The following is an 18,148-nucleotide window of genomic DNA, read 5'->3' on the forward strand; positions in this document are numbered from 1 at the left end:
TACTCTGTCTTGCCATCTTGTGGCACTGGATATTGCAAACGTTCTTACCCAAGGTTCATGGTCACACAGACAGCTATGCTCGGCAGCATACTATTCTGTCCTTCTCCATGGGATCTTTATAAATATTAATGAATAGATCTTCGGATGTGTGGGATTGTGGAATACTTGATAACATAGAGAGAACTCTCCTTTCAATATGGACAAATATTCTCATTGGTATTTGCTAGTATTATCTATTTTATTTTTTTAGTCGCTGTCCCCTCCAAAAATCCAGGTTAGTGTTACTTTACTGTTATTTCCAAGCTTTGAGTAGAAAAAGGGAAACTGCATAGGTTGACGCCTACACTGCTACTTTGTCACTTTGGCACAGGGGTCCTGTGTTTTTTAAAAACCTTTTTCCTAACTGGTTTTACGGGCCTTTCAGGGAAAACAGGGTACCTGACGCATGCTGACCTTATGCAAGTAGCCTCATGTAGCTCGCTGTGAGTGCTTCACTGGTTGGTAGCATCCTGTTCTGAATTTTTGAGTGCACAATTCCACTGTACCCCACTTTAACCATCCACCCCCATATAAAACCCAGTGCAGTCTCCTGCAGCCAGACTTTCATGGTCAAGGGGTCAACGGACAACTTCAATGCAAGCTAAGATTGAAGGCTTTTATGTCAGGATTAGTCAGGCGAGTACAAAGGCAGCGAATATGGCAAGGGAAATGTGCACCCAGGAACAACGACTCAGGTATGCTAGAACCCAGGAGTGCAAATAGAGTGTGACGTCAAAACCAATATATGAAAAGGGATGTGGGGTAAGCACCTGACCGCGAGGAGAGTCGGCAAGCGCCTTACCCCCAATTGCTGTTACAGGTACTGACAGCGCTAAACCCACGTGGAGGGCAAGCAATGACAGGATCTGTGTACTAACACTCTTGATGGTATTACATAAGGGAATTTAAGAACTGTACTCACGAGGACGGGATACACCTCTTGAATGTCAGCTAGCCCACGAATCCTGTTGGTGAATCTGGGACCCAGAAAGGCTATAACAGCAATGGGAGAAGTAGGGAGGTCCAGAGGACAAGGGCTGAAGGCAGCCGGAGTGAGGCAGGCTGCCGGGCAGGGAGCCCAGAGGACAAGGGCTGAGGCTGGGAATCAGCAGAGCGAGATCCGCTGCAATGTGGAGAGCCCGGCAGGGCAAGGGCGGAGACTGGAAGGCAGCAGAGCGTGATCCGCTGCTATGTGGAGAGCCCGCAGGGCAAGGGCGGAGACTGGAAGGCAGCAGAGTGAGATCCGCTGCAATGTGGAGAGCCCGCAGGGCAAGGGCGGAGACTGGAAGGCAGCGGAGCGTGATCCGCTGCAGAAAACTAAATACCTAAGTTGGAATAGGGATTACAATTTAGAGGGGAAAACATAAGCATTCACACAGGAGCTAGCTACCACCACACACCACACCTAATGATCAAATGGGAAATGGATGCAGAAGTGCAATGGAAAACATGGAATGGATCCTCTAGAAAGTAAGGATCAGGAGCAGGGAAAAACGAAATAACCTATGCAAACTTTTCCCTACCCCTCCAAGGAAAAGACAGGAAACTAAACTAAGAGGAAGGCTAAGGCAAATGGGTATCAGCAGCAAAGGACAGAGTCAAAGAAATATAGAACACAGACAAACTGGGCTGCATCTAAAAGGGGAAAGCACTGAGAATAGCTGCCTGCAAACAGGGGAAGACAAAAAGGGAAATCAAGGGAGCAGAAATCAATTAGCGCATGAATCCGAATTTCAGGGCGGAGGAAACAAGAAAACAGGAACAAGGAAGTAGGTGCAAAGGCAAGGAACCAGGAACCAGGGACTAGTCAAAAACAGGAACACTGCAATCGATGACCAGCGCTGGACTGAAGTGAGACTGAGGCTTTTAAAGCTGTTAAACGAGCACATGCCTCTGGTGTGCTGACTGCTGCACCTGCAGCCACAGGTGTTGCCTATCCTCCACCCAACCTTGTCCTGCAAGGGTGGAGGTGGAGCAGTGGGCCAGGCATTCTGGGAAGCACAGTCATTTGGTTAAAGAAGCATGCTGGCTGCCAAAAACCTGGAATGGATCCGGAAGGGAAGTAGTTTGGAAAATAGGGATTTAGCGCTCCCAATTCATTACAGCACTGTGGCATTAGGTTCGGAGGAAATGTCCAGCAAGGAATAAGCCCCAAAACATGCCCCCAAGTGGCGGGAACGGGAGCGAAGGGAGCGAGTCGTGACATTTTATTATAAACAACAATAAATGAGTATGCATAACTGTGGTCATCCGATGGGGTTATAGTTCACCATTCACTCTCTACCATAGACTTCACCTTCCTGGCAGTTACGTTGGTCAAGCTTTGGGGGTTTCGTGTCCACACTACTTTCTCGGCCTAGAGTAATGGCTTTCTTGGTTTGCTTGAATTCACCAAGATGTCACACTTCTTCCTTTCTTCTCAGGCAAAAGCTGGCATCATGACCCCTAGTGTCTTAGGTTGTTTGAACATGGGTCAGGCATCGCAACCTTTAAGATCACTTTGGACCCTGTGGTTCTCGGCTGTTGAACCCTTCCCTGGGTCTGCTTCTTTACCAGGTTTGGAGCTTTTCCAGGCGTCTCAATCCAGACCCATATTCTTCTGCTCTTATGCTTGGGCACCTGTTCCTCCTGGCGATTTCTACATGCCGCCTGTCTCGCCGTCACCACCTCTCCCCTACTGACACTGCTTACTTTCTCCTTGATGTTCACTCACACTCTATACTATTCTTTCTCTAGTCCTCATGCTCTCCTTCTCTGTCTTGCATTCCTCATCGTAGAGAGAAGAGTGCAAAAATAAACAGTTATTTATTAGGCCTTTTAGATACACTATAAGCAATGAAAACCTCAGGTAAATATTATCACAACTACTATCAAATACATATGTACATTCACTATTGGGAGTTGGTTCTGTTAACAGAACACCAACACTTTGCCATTAGAAACAGTTATGCAATTGTTGGTAGAGTTAACATCAACACTCTAAATAACTGTGTATGTTAAAGCAATTGAGAAATGTAACAGTAATTTTGAACCAGATTAGACAGGTAAGTAAATTAGAGAGAACACTGTCAGAAAAAAACCCAAGACAAGGTCCCTAGTCCTAAATCCAGCCCTGCTAAGAATTGGGGCATAGTTCCCAAAAGTCACAAGTTCTGCAATACATACTTTATAGGGGGGTTTACTATTGGATTGCGAACAAGAGTTTGCAAAGCCAACGATTGTGAATAAATGTTTTAGACGATGAATTAAAAGGTAAGTAAAATTCTTAGAAGTTTCACTCCCAATCCCACCACTCTAGGAGATTCCAGGGGGGATCTCATCGAGCTCTCCAGCCTATTTCTCCTGCCTCCAGCCTATTTCATCCAACCAACAGCACCAGGAGGCGGGAGCTGGCCACAACAACGAAGGCCTCATCTCGGCCCGCTTGGAGTTCCCTCCCTCAGTTGCCTGCCGAAATCGAAGCGGATCCATCTTGCTTCCTCCAGCCCCCACTGCCTCCTCCACACCGAGCAGCACTTCCTGGAATGTAAGCCCGAATAGGGGCGGAGAAATTGCGGGGCACTTACCCCTACCTATTAATTTTATTCCAAGAATTCTCACAATTCTGCAACTTCTTCAATTGTGTGTGTGTAACGCGCCTTGTTTTGAGCATACATCAGGAAATCAATGGGGAATCGAAAAGCGTTTATTTTGAATGCTGCAAATACGGTATGTCACATGCTTTTAGTGCCGTGATTGAAATCTCCTGCATTTTCGTGTGCACCACGGGCTCTTTCCAAGATGGCCGCCCCAGACTGGTGCAGTGAAGCCATCCCTTACCCAGAGCCTGCTCCCCTCCAATAGGCTGCCTCCAGCCTATTTCATCCAACCAACAGCACTGTGAGGCAGGAGCCGGCCACAACAATGAAGGCCCTCACCTAAGGCCTTGTCTGTGCCTGTCTGGGCATGCAGGCCCCCTTCTTACTAGTGGTAAAGACATGCGTTATGCTGGGTACTTCTTCTTCGCGTCCCTGGACTGCAGCATCCCTCCAGCCATCATGTAAGTGCGGAGTGTTGCTCAGTTGCCTGCCTCGTCTCTCATTGACTCTTACCTCTGCCTCTCCAGGCATTCTCATTGCCCTATCGCTGTTGCCATATGTCCCTTTGTACTTCATGGACTACCTTTTTAGACTGCCTTCTAGATTCTTGAGCTATCATCCTATTGCCCCCACTTCTGTACTGCTGTGCTGCAATATCTGCATCACAACATTCGTTTTTAGGTGTGCTTTCACCCTGTATTGCTAGTCTACAAATCGAATTTACGTGTGCATTCATTATGCATTTATTTCTGTGTTTGGTATCTTACTGATGTGCGCCAACTTCACTTCCGTAAAGTCTTTTTTGAAATAAGACTACTTCACTTTTTCCTTTTTGTAAGTGATTTTTTTTTACTTTTTTGTTTACATTATTTCAAAGTTGCAATTTTGACTTTGACAGATTGCATTTGGTTATTTGTAACTTCAAAATAGTATCTCATCATCATTTACAAGGAATTGATTTTACTCATTGCCAGCTTCACAGATGCCCTTGTCTCCTCAGTTTGCGGATCGTGACTGAGGAGACAAGCGCATATCTGAAGCAAAAAGATTCTCTCCTGAAGATCCATGTAACACATGGTGAAACACTTGTTGAGAGGTGACATTTGAATTATATAAAAGCTGACAATGAGTAAAATCAATTCATTGTGATGACTGAGATACAATTTTGAAGTTACAAAATAACCAAATAACCAAATGCAGTCTATCAAAGTCACTTTGAAATAATTTGATGTAAATAAAAAAAGGAAAAAACATTTACGAAAAGGAAAAAGTGAAGTAGTCTTATTTCAAAAAAGACTTTATAGAAGTGAAGTTGCATAGGAGTAGCATTCAATATTTCCATTACATGAAAGCAAGTCATTAAAAAAAACAAATTTACAGAATACAATAAATAAGAGAAAGTTTAAAATAACAAAACTAAGCAAGAAAGAAAGACCAAGATACATATTAACCAAAATTACGGGCACTTTTCAGGTGACACTGAGTTCCAGCTCCTTTTTTCCTAGTAAGTTAAAATCTTGAATGAAGCGTACCACCCCAATCGTAAGAAAAGTTTCATTTCCTGGGGAGAGTCTTTGCCAAAAGATAAATGAGTTTAATAGTCTGGCGTTGTGTGAATATCTACTTTGCATTGGGGGTGGGGGTTCAAAAGTACTTACCTGCTTCAGAATATTTGTTTAACCTTGTTTTATTCCCAAACCCTTTTCATTGACACCAAACTCAGTATTGCTCTTAATGTACCAATGATATATTAATGTCCACAGTGTCCTAGTTACTTAATGTACCTCAGAGTGTAGGAAGAATATGTATGCCATCCCAAATGGGTACTTGTGATTTAGAGAAACTGAGTGTGTATTTTGAAGTGTATTTTTGTGTTACTTATATATTGTTGTGTTAAGAAGGGGTTTGCTACCATTAATTGCGCACACAAACACGGTTATTAAAGCTCATTGAGCATTAATTAATGCAGATCAAAAACAGCCAAAAACAGCCGACACGTGTTTCGAGCTTCAACACTCTTTTTCCAGGCTGCAAAATGATAGCCATAAGTTTTGCAAGTATACATATTTGACATAATCATATGTAACCAACCAAATGTAGCAAAACGATCGGGCCCAAACAACCAAAGGCAGAGTGGTGGGACCACGATAATATTTGATATCGGACAGAAGTAATAAGTACCCAACACAATCAATCCAGTATGCATTGACAAGAATAACCAATAATTAAAGAAACACCACATATTGATTGAGAAAATTCATGAAAAGGATATGGAGTATTGGCAATGGAATTAGCCAATCGTTGAGGTCAATTGACACACATAGTGAGAGAAAACAGAAGATAAAAATAAAATGAATAAGAAAATGATGGTAGTAAGAGCAATCATGCATGCACAACCATGGTCACCCATTGTGCAATATGGTTAACCAGCAATTTTACCCCATCCAACAAAAAAAAGTAAATTACCTTGTTGGTGCTTGAAACAGGAAACTAATAAGGCAACAGAAAAGGGGGAAATAATATATCAGCATGCCGCAGTAAAAACACCCCGGGCACATTATATATTGAAGAATTTATAATTCAACTAATTGTTGTGCAAATCATAAAAGTGATTAACTGGAATAGCCTTACCTATGAAGTAGTACGATTAGAAAAATTATATACAAGGTGCATTCACCGGCTCCACTGCAAATATAAGAATGATATGTGTTACCTATGATTCGTGTGGTGATATAGATTGAAATAAAATAAATGCAGGCATGCAAAACATACCTATATTGTTGCAGTTGCAATTAACCACTATTTACAGATGACAAGTGTACCAAGCGTGAAGGTCAGCATGGAAGCAGCACAAAATTCACAGGGAGACAAAAACAAACAACCGTTTTGAGGTGCTAATTGGGGCTCATTAAAGCACGCTAATTAACGAGACAGTCACATGCGTATGGCCCCTGCTTAGAACAATTCAGCAGGGGTCTGCGCGAAAGACTGTGCTTACTGGCGTTTCTGCACGTAGTGAGAGGGACAGGAGCCTTGTGCGTGTAAGTGGCGCTCCTGTAAATACAAATTGCGTGTGCCGTTAGCTGCCGACCTGAAACCCCGAAGCACGGCACAAGCGGGCGGCCATATTGGAAGTAGAGTTGCGTGTAAGCACTTATATTAAAATCCAATAGCACGCATCTATAGACAACCTATACTTAAGGGCTAAGATCGAGATCAAGGGGAAGCTTAAAGATTAAACTAACGTAATGAATAGGTTTAGAAAAAAGAGACACTAAAATACTAGCATCACAGTTGCCAGATTTTAAATGAGTGAGTGTGCCATTTACGGCAGTTGCACCCCTAGAAGGCCTGTGCATCCATGCAGCCAATCCCAAATAAACTTAATTTTATAAGTTAAATTACAGCATATTGCCCCAAAATACAGACACAAGGTGACCAGTGTTGTCCACACAAGACAGCTCTTTTACATAAATTATGTATATGCACAGATTGCAAACAGCAACAAAGAAAGCAAAGGCATTTTTACAGTATGACTTCAAAGGAACACCGAAAATTCATGGTCACTGTTGAGACCGATTGATACGGTACGATAGTGGCAAATTAGCCGTGCTTCAAGTTGTCTTAGTTTCAGGGTCAAATTGCTGCCACGTTGGGGCAAAGTTACTTTTGCCATGCCAGCAAACCTAATTTCAGAATTATTGTCCAACTGATGATTTCTTTGCCAATGTGTGGCCAAGGGATATTTTGAGTCTTGACTTGAAATGGTGGATAGATGCTCTCTTATCCTAATCTTAAGAGGGTGAATTGTACTACCAATGTAGTATTTACCACAAACACAGAGTATACAATATACACAACATTTGGAGTTACAATTGATAAATGCATTCACTTCAAAAATTCCCAATTTGCCAAAGTCAATTTGGGAAACCTCTAATGCATAGCAACACATAGAGCATTTACCACATTTGTGAAACCCATGATTAGTATTCTGACTTAGCCAAGTTGTGGCTGGTTGCTGGTTAGGCATAAATGAAGGCGAAACCAAGTTTTTGAGATTGCTTGCCTTAATATAAATAAAATTCAGAGACACATCCAACCATGGTGCTATCTCTTGGTCAAGCTGGAGCAAATGCCAATGACGTTGCACAATTTTATATAAGTTAGAACTATCTGAATTGGAGCATGTAATAGATTTTAATTTATTAGTATGGCTAGAATTAGACCTTTTTTTTGGTGTGAGTAGATCAACCCTCTTCATGCTTTGGGCAGTACGTTCAGCTTTCAATACTGTGCCTGGGTCGTAATCTCTAACTTCAAATTTGTGTCATAAAAATTTACATTCTTGCAAAAAGTCATTATCGTTCGAACAATTTCCGCGTGCTCTAATGAATTCACCTTTCGATATGTTGGTAATAACAGATTTTTTATGGCAGCTAGACGCATGTAAAATTGCATTGACTGCAGTAGCCTTTCGAAATGTTTTAGTCACAATTGCGTTGTCCTGCAAACTAATTGACAAATCCAAGAAATTAATACTTGAACTACTGCACTCGTGAGTGAATTGGATACCCCAATCATTATGGTTCAAGTAATTGACAAATTAATTCAAGCATTCCACAGTACCTGTCCAAATCAGAATCACGTCATCAATATAACGTTTCCAAATATAAATAAATTGAACAAACTCATTATCAAGCAGTGCATATTTGTCCTCAAAGTGGTGCATGAAAATGTTGGCAAGTGCCGGGGCATAGCTAGCACCCATAGCCACCCCGATTCTCTGTTTGTAGTAACAGTTGTTAAAAAGAAAAACATTGTTAGATAAGACACAAGTTAACATTTCTTTGACCATTGTGATGTGTTCAAAAAAGGATGCAGAATGTTGGCTGTAAATATAGTCAACACTTGCAATAGCTTGAGTGTGGTTAATAGAAGTATATAATGCCTTAACATCAAGGGTAACCAGCGGCATCCCTGGTATGACTTGTAATTCAGAAAGGATTTGCAAAATATGCATAGTGTCACGTAGGAAAGTTGGAATCGTGATCACTAGGGGTGACAGACATTCATTAATATAAATGGAAATGGGTTCCATGATGCCACCTCCACGGCTCAGGATCGGCCTGCCTTCGGGAATCTTAGTGAATTGTTTGTATTTTAGGCAGGAAGTATGCGGTTGGCATGATGGGTCCATTTACAGTTAAAAATTGTTTTTCTACATCAGTAAGTAATCCTAAAGAGTGCCACTCATTGATTAAAGAGGTACTGTTTGGCAAAGGTGAGGTAAAGGGTTAACTGGTAGTTGTTCATAGCAACCGGGGGAATTGAGATGTTCTAGTCCCATACTGATATAATCTTGCTTGTCCATGAGTACAACATTGCCCCCTTTGTCCGCTTCTTTAATAATTAGTGAATCTATGGTCATTAATTTGCGTAACGCTAGTTGTTCGGATATAGACAAATTATGTTTGTGATTTTTCCATTTTTTGGAAGTATCCTCCATGCGGTGGATGTCATTGGTTACAGCCTGATGAAATGTATCAATTAGGTTGTCTTTTGGAAAAATTGGAACAAATTTAGATTTGACAGATAATTCTTTAATTTTCAAATTCTGTTGCTGTATGTCTAATTCTTGCATAAGATCAGTCACATTCAACATTGGATTTGATTCACATTCGTTCAGAGACAGTAGAACATGTGTATTATGCATCATTTGCAACATAATGTCTGATGGGCAGGGTACAGTGCGTTTGGCCTTGTAATATTTCACTTGGGTTGCAAAGTATTTTTTGAGTTTTAATTTGCGTATTAACTTGTACAGATCAATTTGAATTTGGACATGTTCATTGAAACCAGAAGGTGCAAAGGAAAGTCCTTTATTTAGTACAGCACATTCGCTCGAAGAGAGTGAATAGCTATTCAGGTTACAAATTAAATTTAGTTGTTTTGGTTCCTGAGATTCTGCTGGTACGATGCACGAGTTACTCTCCGCTGGGGTGGTGGCGCGTTTCCTCCTGTTGTGTTTACCACCCCATGTCCCCCTGTATTTGGGCCTGGGATTGTAGTACTTGTTGCAAGTGGGACTTGAAACCGAACTTTTTTCATTGCAGCAATTGCTGCTTGCCGATTGCCTTTTTTGAAACGGCGTATTTGTTCTAAAAAAGCCGATGGCCGAATACTATCAGATTCATCTGACTGAAGTTCGGAAACTTCTGGACTCTCAGCATCTAATGTTGTCGGGTCCCTGTCGGATGTCTCAGAGACAGGGGCTCGACTGGTACTTGGTTTCTCACTTTCGCTTTCTATGTCAGAGCTAGCTGGTGAGGAGGCCAAACTGCTACTTCTAGATTTGGACACCTCATCATATTTAGGCTGATAGGTGTATACCCGGTTATCCCTGTAGTCCCTATCGTCTCTTGAAAATTTACGAGATTTGCAGAGTTTTACCTCATCCTGATGTCTGCGTAGCCTAGTAAATAATGTTTTGAAATTTTTATCAATGGTTGCGCTTGGTGCCTCAAAGAGGGAAATCTCTTCCTTGAGTGCATCAATCTGAGTAACGATTCGTGCATGATCACGTTTTGCATGCTCTATTAATAGCCTGAGAATGTTATTCAAACTAGTTGTTAGATTGGATTCCCATTCTGTTGCTAGGTCTCCATCTGCCGGTTCCTCAAAATCTGGCAGGATTAGTATACAAAGACCACGTGGGATTTTGTTTTCTTGGAGGTAATGGGTAAGAGTGGTTTGTTCCCAGAATTTGTTAATTTCTTTAATGCTAAGACGTTCCAATCTAATAAATTTAGATCTGAGATCATCAGTTTCCGAAGTTAGTCTTTTGAAGGGGTTCAAGGTTGAACCTCTTGGTGCAAACAACGCTTTAATATCATCCTCACGGGTTAGTAAGTATTCTGCTGCTTGTGCCGTGTTTATATATTGTCCCCTTCTGAAGAAGGCTTATTCAACTGACTGTTAAATTAATAATTGTTTAATCAAGAAACCTTGCGTGAAAGAGTTTATTTGAATACTTGTCACTGTGAATCTCTTTGTACGAACCCTACTGCTCACATTGACCCCTCTTGAGATGAGCCTGGCTGCTAAGCCACACTGCCAACCTGTGTAGTACAGACTTATATTAAAGAATGGGTTACCTATTGCCAGGAGGGCAAGGTTGGTGTAGTCTCCCAAAGCATACTGCATACAATCTTGCCTAACACTCTCCTATCTTCTCTAACTGCTTTTCTATCTCGTATCCTTCACCGCTCACTAAGTCTGGCCGGAAGAAACTCAAGAGGGACACAGTTGGCTCCAGCACAGGCCTTCCTATCACTGAAACCTACATCAGTACATCCGCCAGCGAGACTCTTACCGACATCCTCTATCGTTCTTTCTCCCGATTTATGGACTCTCTAAATATGGTCGCTCTGCTCCCTCCCCACTCTTCTCATACATCAATGGTGGCACCGGCTGGGAGGTCCTTCTTGCCTTCTCCTCGACTTCCAAGGTCATCATAAATGTCTATCGAAATGGTACCGTCTTGGTACAAGGGCCTCAGCCAAACATCCTTCTTTTTGATAAGCTTCTCCCTCGTCTTATCAACTTTCCACCACCTTCCTCACTGGCTCCCTTGCCAACTACACCTAGGGCCTCCCTGGCCCCCCTGCCTTCTATGCACACCTTGGCTACCTTGCCTCCGCCTGGTCACGCCGCCTCTCTTAATATGGCTCCTTTGACGTCTCGTACTAACCTGGCTCTCTTGCCCACACTCTCTGCACTGACACCATGTCAGCCTCTCCAATGCTGGTGCCCTTGCCACCCACTGCTGACAAATCGGGGGCTCCATTGCCCGGGGGCCCCTCATTCTATGGCTCCCTTGCCATCTACCACTGTCCCGGCCCCCTTGCCTGCACTCCCTTCGGCCCCTATGCCTTCTCTTGCCTCTATCTCTCAGGCAACCTTGCTGCTTATGTGGGTCCTCTGTCCCCTGCATCCCCCCCCACCGTACGTCTTTCAAAAATGGCAATCTGCTCCACGTTGCCACACTTAACTCTCGCTCCATTGTCAAGCACTCCTCCGACATCTGCCACCTCCTTGAACACCTGGACCTTGATGTTCTTGCTCTCACTGAGACCTGGTTTAAGGACAGCTCTGTCACAAGTTTTGACACACTTCTCCCTGAAGGCTACAGGAGGGGGAGTTGCCCTGATCTTTCCAGAGTAGATCCCTGTTTCCACCACTACCACCCAGGCCTATTCCTCCTTTGAATGCCTGTTCTGCAGACACTCTGTCTCCTGTCTCCTCTTACTCTGGGCCAGTCCACCCTCTTTCTCTCGGAACAGGCTGACCTGGCATCTTCTCTCCTTTCCTTCTTCTGGGGATTTTAACATCCATCTTAACTCTGTCCGCAACCTATGCTTCTCTCTCTCTCTCTCTCCCTCTCTCCCTCTGGTCCGACGCACGCCGCTTGCCACACCTTGCATGCTCTAAACTTCACCCCTCTCACTACCTCACTCTCATGGACAGATCGCTCTCTTCTCTCCTCTCACTTGAAGCTTTCTTCTCCCTTAGCACTGGCAGACCCTGCACTGCCTCCCACCTTCATGGTCACCCGACCCATGAAAAAAGGGATCCGGGTTGGAAGCCCGTGACAGAAATGTTTGAGGGAGAAAAGACTGAAGATTATTTTTCCGAAATCACCTTCGGTCTTTTCTCCCCTGAAAATTTCCGACTAGGCCCCCACCTATACCCCCACCCAACTACTTACATTGCGGCGGCACACTTCGGTGTGTGCCGCCGACTCGTGGTGTCCCTGCAACGCCTGTTCCCTTTAACTGGCGCCCCAGGGTCCTTTCCATCTTGCTTTTTGGGATCGGCTGTGGGGGACACCCACGCTCGCGATGTAGTGAACAATGGTGCAGTAAAAACCCCTGCAACCCTTAGCACTGAATGGGGGATTTGGTCAAGATTTTTCGGGCATTCTGAATTTTCCGGTCTTTATTTTGCAGGCTTTTTGGGTGATTCAGAAAAAAGTATCAGTGGCTGACTTTGCTTCCACCTACTCTCCTCCTACTCTTGTGGCTTACTCCCACCCTGACACTGCCCTCTCTAACTTTCGCCTATCCATCTCCAATACTCTGGACATCTTTGCCCCTGTCATGAGGTTCCATCTGAAGCCTGCCAAAAAGTGCAACTCGTGGTACGACTCTGACTTGGCTGAACTTAAACGTAAGTGTAGGGCAGCGGAACAGAAATGGGGATCTTCAGGTGCACCCTCTGACAAGCTGGCCTGCCGCCTTCTGCAAAGGCAATATAGACTGCATCCGGTCCAAGAAAAGAGTCCATATTCAACCCGTATCTCCGTGGCATTCAACAACACAGCCAAACATTTCAAAGTATGCAAGGAACTGGCCACCCCTACTGCAGCCTCATCCTCTATTGCACGCACCCAGGCCCTCTGCAAAGTCCTGGCTTCACACTTCACCACCAAAACACAGGCCATCCTGTCCCCTCTCTCCTCTGCACCATCTCTTGGGCCCCCCCTTGGCTGCTCCCACCACACCCCCTCTTCTCTCCTCCCTTTCCCCCGTCACACGTGAGGAGGTTTCTAGACAAGTCCGGTCTATGAAAGCCTCCTCCAAACAGGTTACCCTTGCCCCTCCAAAACCATGAAGGGCAACATTGACTCTTTTGCTCCAGCCTTGGCAGACTTCTGCAACCTCTCCTTCGCCACTAGACTTTCCCCCACTTATCTCGAGCATTCTCGTGTACACCCTCTGCTCAACAAACACTCTTCTGACCCCTCTATTCTGGCAAACTATCGCCTGATCTCTATCACTCCTTTCCTGGGCAAACTCCTGGAAAAGTTGGCTAGCTCTCAACTTACCCGCCACACTGAAACTGTTCGTTGTCTCCATGACCACCAGTCTGGCTTTAGAGCTACCAGAGGCACGGAAATTGCTCTTCTGAACACCTTCGAAGACCTGCTCTCAAACCTTGACTATAAGTCTCCCCCTGTCCTCATTCTTCTTGACCTCTCCTCTGCTTTCGATACGGTAAACCACAACATCCTGATCTCCCCTCTCTGATACCCTGAGCATCACAGATGAGGCCTTGGTGTGGGTAGCGTCCTTTTCTCTCTGGCTGTCCTTCCCAGGTGGAACTGGGGTCCTTTCTTTCCGCTATCACTCTCTACTTATGGTGTTCCCAGGGATCTAATCTATCCCCTGGTTTTTCATTGTCTACATGGCCCCTTTGGCCCACAAGATCTCTGCTTTCACCTCCAACCTTCAGTGCTATGCGGATGACACACAGTTCTCTTTCAGGCTACCCTCGGCCTCCTCCTCCTCTTCACTCATTCCTGACTGTTGGGCCGCAGTTCAGTCCAGGTGTGCTGCTAATGATCTCTGCCTTAATGCCAGTAAGACACAGATCGTCCTCATTGGGACCACTGCTCCCGCTTTCCCACTGTCACTCTCTCCGCACTCTCTTGGTCCTTCGCCCTCACCCACCAGTGGGGCAAAAAATCTGGGGGTCATCTTCAACTCTACTCTCTCCTTCTCGGACATCTCCAAGAAGTCCCATTATCGGTTGTATCTCCTCAAAGGCATTCTTCCTTTTCTCACCTTCCCAGAGGTTCACTGTCTCCAGAGCCCTGGTTCTCTCCAGACTGGACTACTGCAACAGTCTCTTTCTCAATCTTCCTACTGCTACTTTCCAACCTCTTCAACTTATCAAGAACAGAACTACAACACTTATCCTTGGCCTCAAGCCCAGGGACCGCTTCTCTCTGGCGCTGAAATCTCTCCACTGACTCCCCGTGGCGGCAAGGATCAAGTTCAAGTCCCACTGCATAATCCACAAGGCTTTCTGGGGCCGGGACCCGTACTACCTACAATACTCCTTCTAGAGTCCTCCGCTCTGCCTCCAACTCTCTGCGGGTGAGATGACCTTGAGCGCACAAGGCCTAGCAACTCTGTCTGTCCTCCCTCTGTCCCACTACCTTGCTTGGTTGTTCTTGAAATACTCGTGCATAGGCGTATTAGTGTCGACCAATCACTATGAAATGTTGCCAGGCCTAGTACGGTAGTTTGTTCTGTATGTCCTACACCCCCCCACCCCCATTCTCTCCCCACTCTATCATGCACCTGCTGTCAAGGAGTCCCCCCCCCTTCTCACCTGAGTCCGTTCTTTACTGGTGTCCTTGGTCGATGCCTTCTTGCGGATGGACCGGGTCTTGAAGAAGGCTGCCCGATTCTCATCCGAATCCAGAATGCGTTCAGTTTCCGGGACGCCGAATCCAGGAGGCAGTGGAAGTACGCTAGCCAGGAATCCAGGAGGTAAGTAGAAGGGGGAGGACTAGGAAGGGATAGCGGAATTGGAAAAAGGAGAAGAACCGTGAGCTACGGAGCACACGTCTGGTCGCTACTTCGCAATAGAATTGAGACGCGTGGAGCCGCGGAAGGCGTGGTCTATTAGTAGAAAAGGCTACGTCCAGCGCATGGAACGAGAAGGGATTATGCTGGACGGCCATGTTGGGAGTATTAATGAGTGCAAGCCCGCTGTGACAGGGACCAAGAAGCCCAAAAGGGGCACACTCTGTGATTCATGACAGCATGCCTCCTCCGAAGACCTTTCCCTCCAGGTTTGCCCGGGTGAATGAGATGAAATCTTCTGAGCAGTCGAGGGGCCTAGATGTTTGACATAGGCTCCCAGGTTCTTTCACTAGGGGGATATCCTTTCCATTCAACCAGATATTGAAGCTGGCCCCTTCTATATCTGGAATCACAAATCCGGGACACCTCGTATTCCAATTGGTTGTCGACCAGTATAGGAGGAGGTTTGCAGGGTTTCCGGGAGGATGGATAGTAGGGTTTCAGCAAAGATGTGTGAAAGACTGGGTGTATTTTCTTCCAGGAGTCTGGCAATTTGATCCGATAAGAAACGGGATTTATAACTTCTTTGATGGGAAATGGTCCATAGTATCGAGGTCCACGATCCGATATGATCTTGGAAGGGAGTCCATGCAAACGGAATATGTGTTCCAGGAAGATTCCTGCTAGTTCAGAGGAGGATGGCAGTTTATGCAGGGGTGTAAAATGAGCCATATGAGTGAACAAGTCTATGGTAACCATAATGGTAGTGTATCCACGGGAAGGTGGTAGTTCCACAATGAAGTCCGTAGCAATAATCTCCCATGGCCTGGTTGGCAGTGTAGGTTGCAGTAGAAGGCCCGCCGGTCTCTTGTTATCAAGTTTATTTTGACTGCAGACAATACAGGATTGAATGTACTGCTGTACGTCGAATCTCATCCTAGGCCACCTGAATTGCCTTTGTATAAGACAGAGGGTATTGGCGATGCCACGATGTCCGGAGTGTAGGGTATCATGACAAGATTTATTATTCTTTGTTGTAGCCTTTTTGTAGGGATGACCAATACATTGTCCTTGAACAGATACCCTTCCCGGACCCTTAGATTCCATTGATTTTTCTTAGATATATCCTTCCACAGATCAGAGGATTGGGTCTGAGCTTGGATTTCTTCAAGGAGGTTGACTGCTTGGGCTACAAAGATCTTGGGGGAAAACATCTGAGGATGTGCCTTGTCTTCAATGAGCTCGTAGTCTGGTCGTCGAGATAAGGCGTCAGCAATTAGGTTTTGTGATCCTGGAACATGAGTGATGTGGAACTGGTACTGGGCAAAGAAGTAGGCCCATCGCGCCTGACGACTATTCCTACACTCCAAAGACTGTAGAATCTGGAGGTTCTGGTGGTCCGAACGGACCTGAACTGGATGTTTAGCTCCCAGAAGTAAATGTTGCCACTCAGTGAAGGCTTGACAGATGGCTAACAATTCCTTTTCCAGGACTGAATAGTGTGTTTCACTAGGAGTCAGGGTTCGTGAAAGATAAGCAATTGGGTGTTCCAGTTTATCTCCTAATTCTTGCTTCAGGACCGCACCTATGGCGTAATTAGAGGCGTCCGTTTGTACTAGGAAGGGTCGACTAGTATCGGGTTGGGCCAAGATAGGAGCTTGTGTAAACTCTGTCTTCAGACGCTGGAACGCCGTTTTTTTGTGGTGTAGACCAGAGGAAGGGAGTGTCTTTCTTCAGGAGAGCAACAATCGGTTGTACTATCTCAGAGAAGTTAGATATGAACTTGCGGTAGAAAATGGCAAGGCCCAGGAATGATTGAACTTGTTTCACGGAAGCAGGAGCAGGCCAGGTCAGTATGGCCTTTACCTTTGAAGGATCCATACCGATTCCTTCTGGGCTAAGGATAAATCCTAGGTAATGAACGGAGGTTACATGGAACAAACATTTTTCGGGTTTGGCTAGGAGTTTGTGTTCTCTAAGTCTCTGCAAGACTGCCTTCACGTGCTCTTCATGTTGTATAGGGTCCTTGGAGAAGATCAATATGTCATCCAGATACACAATGACAAAGAGAAACAACATGTCAGAAAACACCCTGTCCATAAAGCGTTGGAAAATTGCCGGGGCATTAGCTAGTCCAGAGGGCATGACTAGATATTCATAATGGCCAAAGGGTGTTCTGAAGGCGGTTTTCCATTCATCCCCTTCCCGGACACAAATCAAATGATAGGCGCCCCTGAGATCCAACTTGGTGAATATTACCACGCCTCTCACGGCTTCCAGGATGTCCGAAATCAAGGGTAACGGGTATCGGTCCTTGAGGGTGCATTGATTTAGGCCGCGATAATCGAGGCAGGGTCTGAGTTCCTTGGTATCCTTCTTGGGAACAAAGAATAGGGAAGCACCAGCAGGAGATTTTGAAGGTCTTATGGTGCCATTTTCAAGGTTGGTATCCAGGTATTCTCTTAGGGTCTTTTTCTCGGGTTCAGAAAGGATGAACATCCTGCCGAAGGGAATCACTGCAGAGGGTTCTGTATCTATTGCGCAGTCTTCAGGTCTGTGTGCGGGTAAGGCCTGGACTATGGCAGTTGAAAACACATCAGCATATCCTTGATAGGCCTCAGGAACGTGTATGACATTAGACACCATGAGTGATGTCCGTTGTTCCCTTGTTGGTTCCTTTGGGTGTGTTAACGGAGGTTCCAGGGATAGGCAGTGAGACATGAAAAACTCTTTGAGCCTAGCAATAGAGAACCCACTGTCCAGTTGATATATGGATTGTGTTTCTGTAGCCAGGGCATACCCAAAACCATGGGGTAATGAGCTGACTTAATGATGTCAAACCTAATCAGCTCCTGATGGTGATTTATTGAAAGCTGGATCTCTTTGGTCTGCAGGCTTATGGGCCTTGATGTGAGGGGTCTTCCGTCAATAGCTTCCACAGGTTGCATGGTGCTTCGTGTCTCGTACGGAATTCGATGTTTAGTAACCCATTCTTGATCAATGAATATCCCCATAGCTCCGCAGTCTACCAGGGCCAAAATGGAATAGGTCTTATTCTTGGAGGGTGATAGAAAGGCCTGTAATATCACCAAATTGTTTTGTCCAGGAGAGTTCAAGGATGGAATTGATGTGGAGCAAACATCTCTCTCCCGAAGC

The 18,148-nt window shown here is 45.1% G+C and overlaps 1 protein-coding gene across 7 annotated transcripts in view; it reads left to right on the forward strand.

Annotated features, from left to right (window-relative positions):
• Window positions 1–18,148, forward strand: part of BRD9 (bromodomain containing 9) — a 1,136,180-nt gene that overhangs the window by 331,760 nt on the left and 786,272 nt on the right. The gene's annotated exons all lie outside the window — the stretch shown is intronic.

This window comes from Ambystoma mexicanum, chromosome 5q (assembly GCF_040938575.1).
Source record: "Ambystoma mexicanum isolate Mex_15411 chromosome 5q, UKY_AmexF1_1, whole genome shotgun sequence".
Taxonomy (NCBI): domain Eukaryota; kingdom Metazoa; phylum Chordata; class Amphibia; order Caudata; family Ambystomatidae; genus Ambystoma; species Ambystoma mexicanum.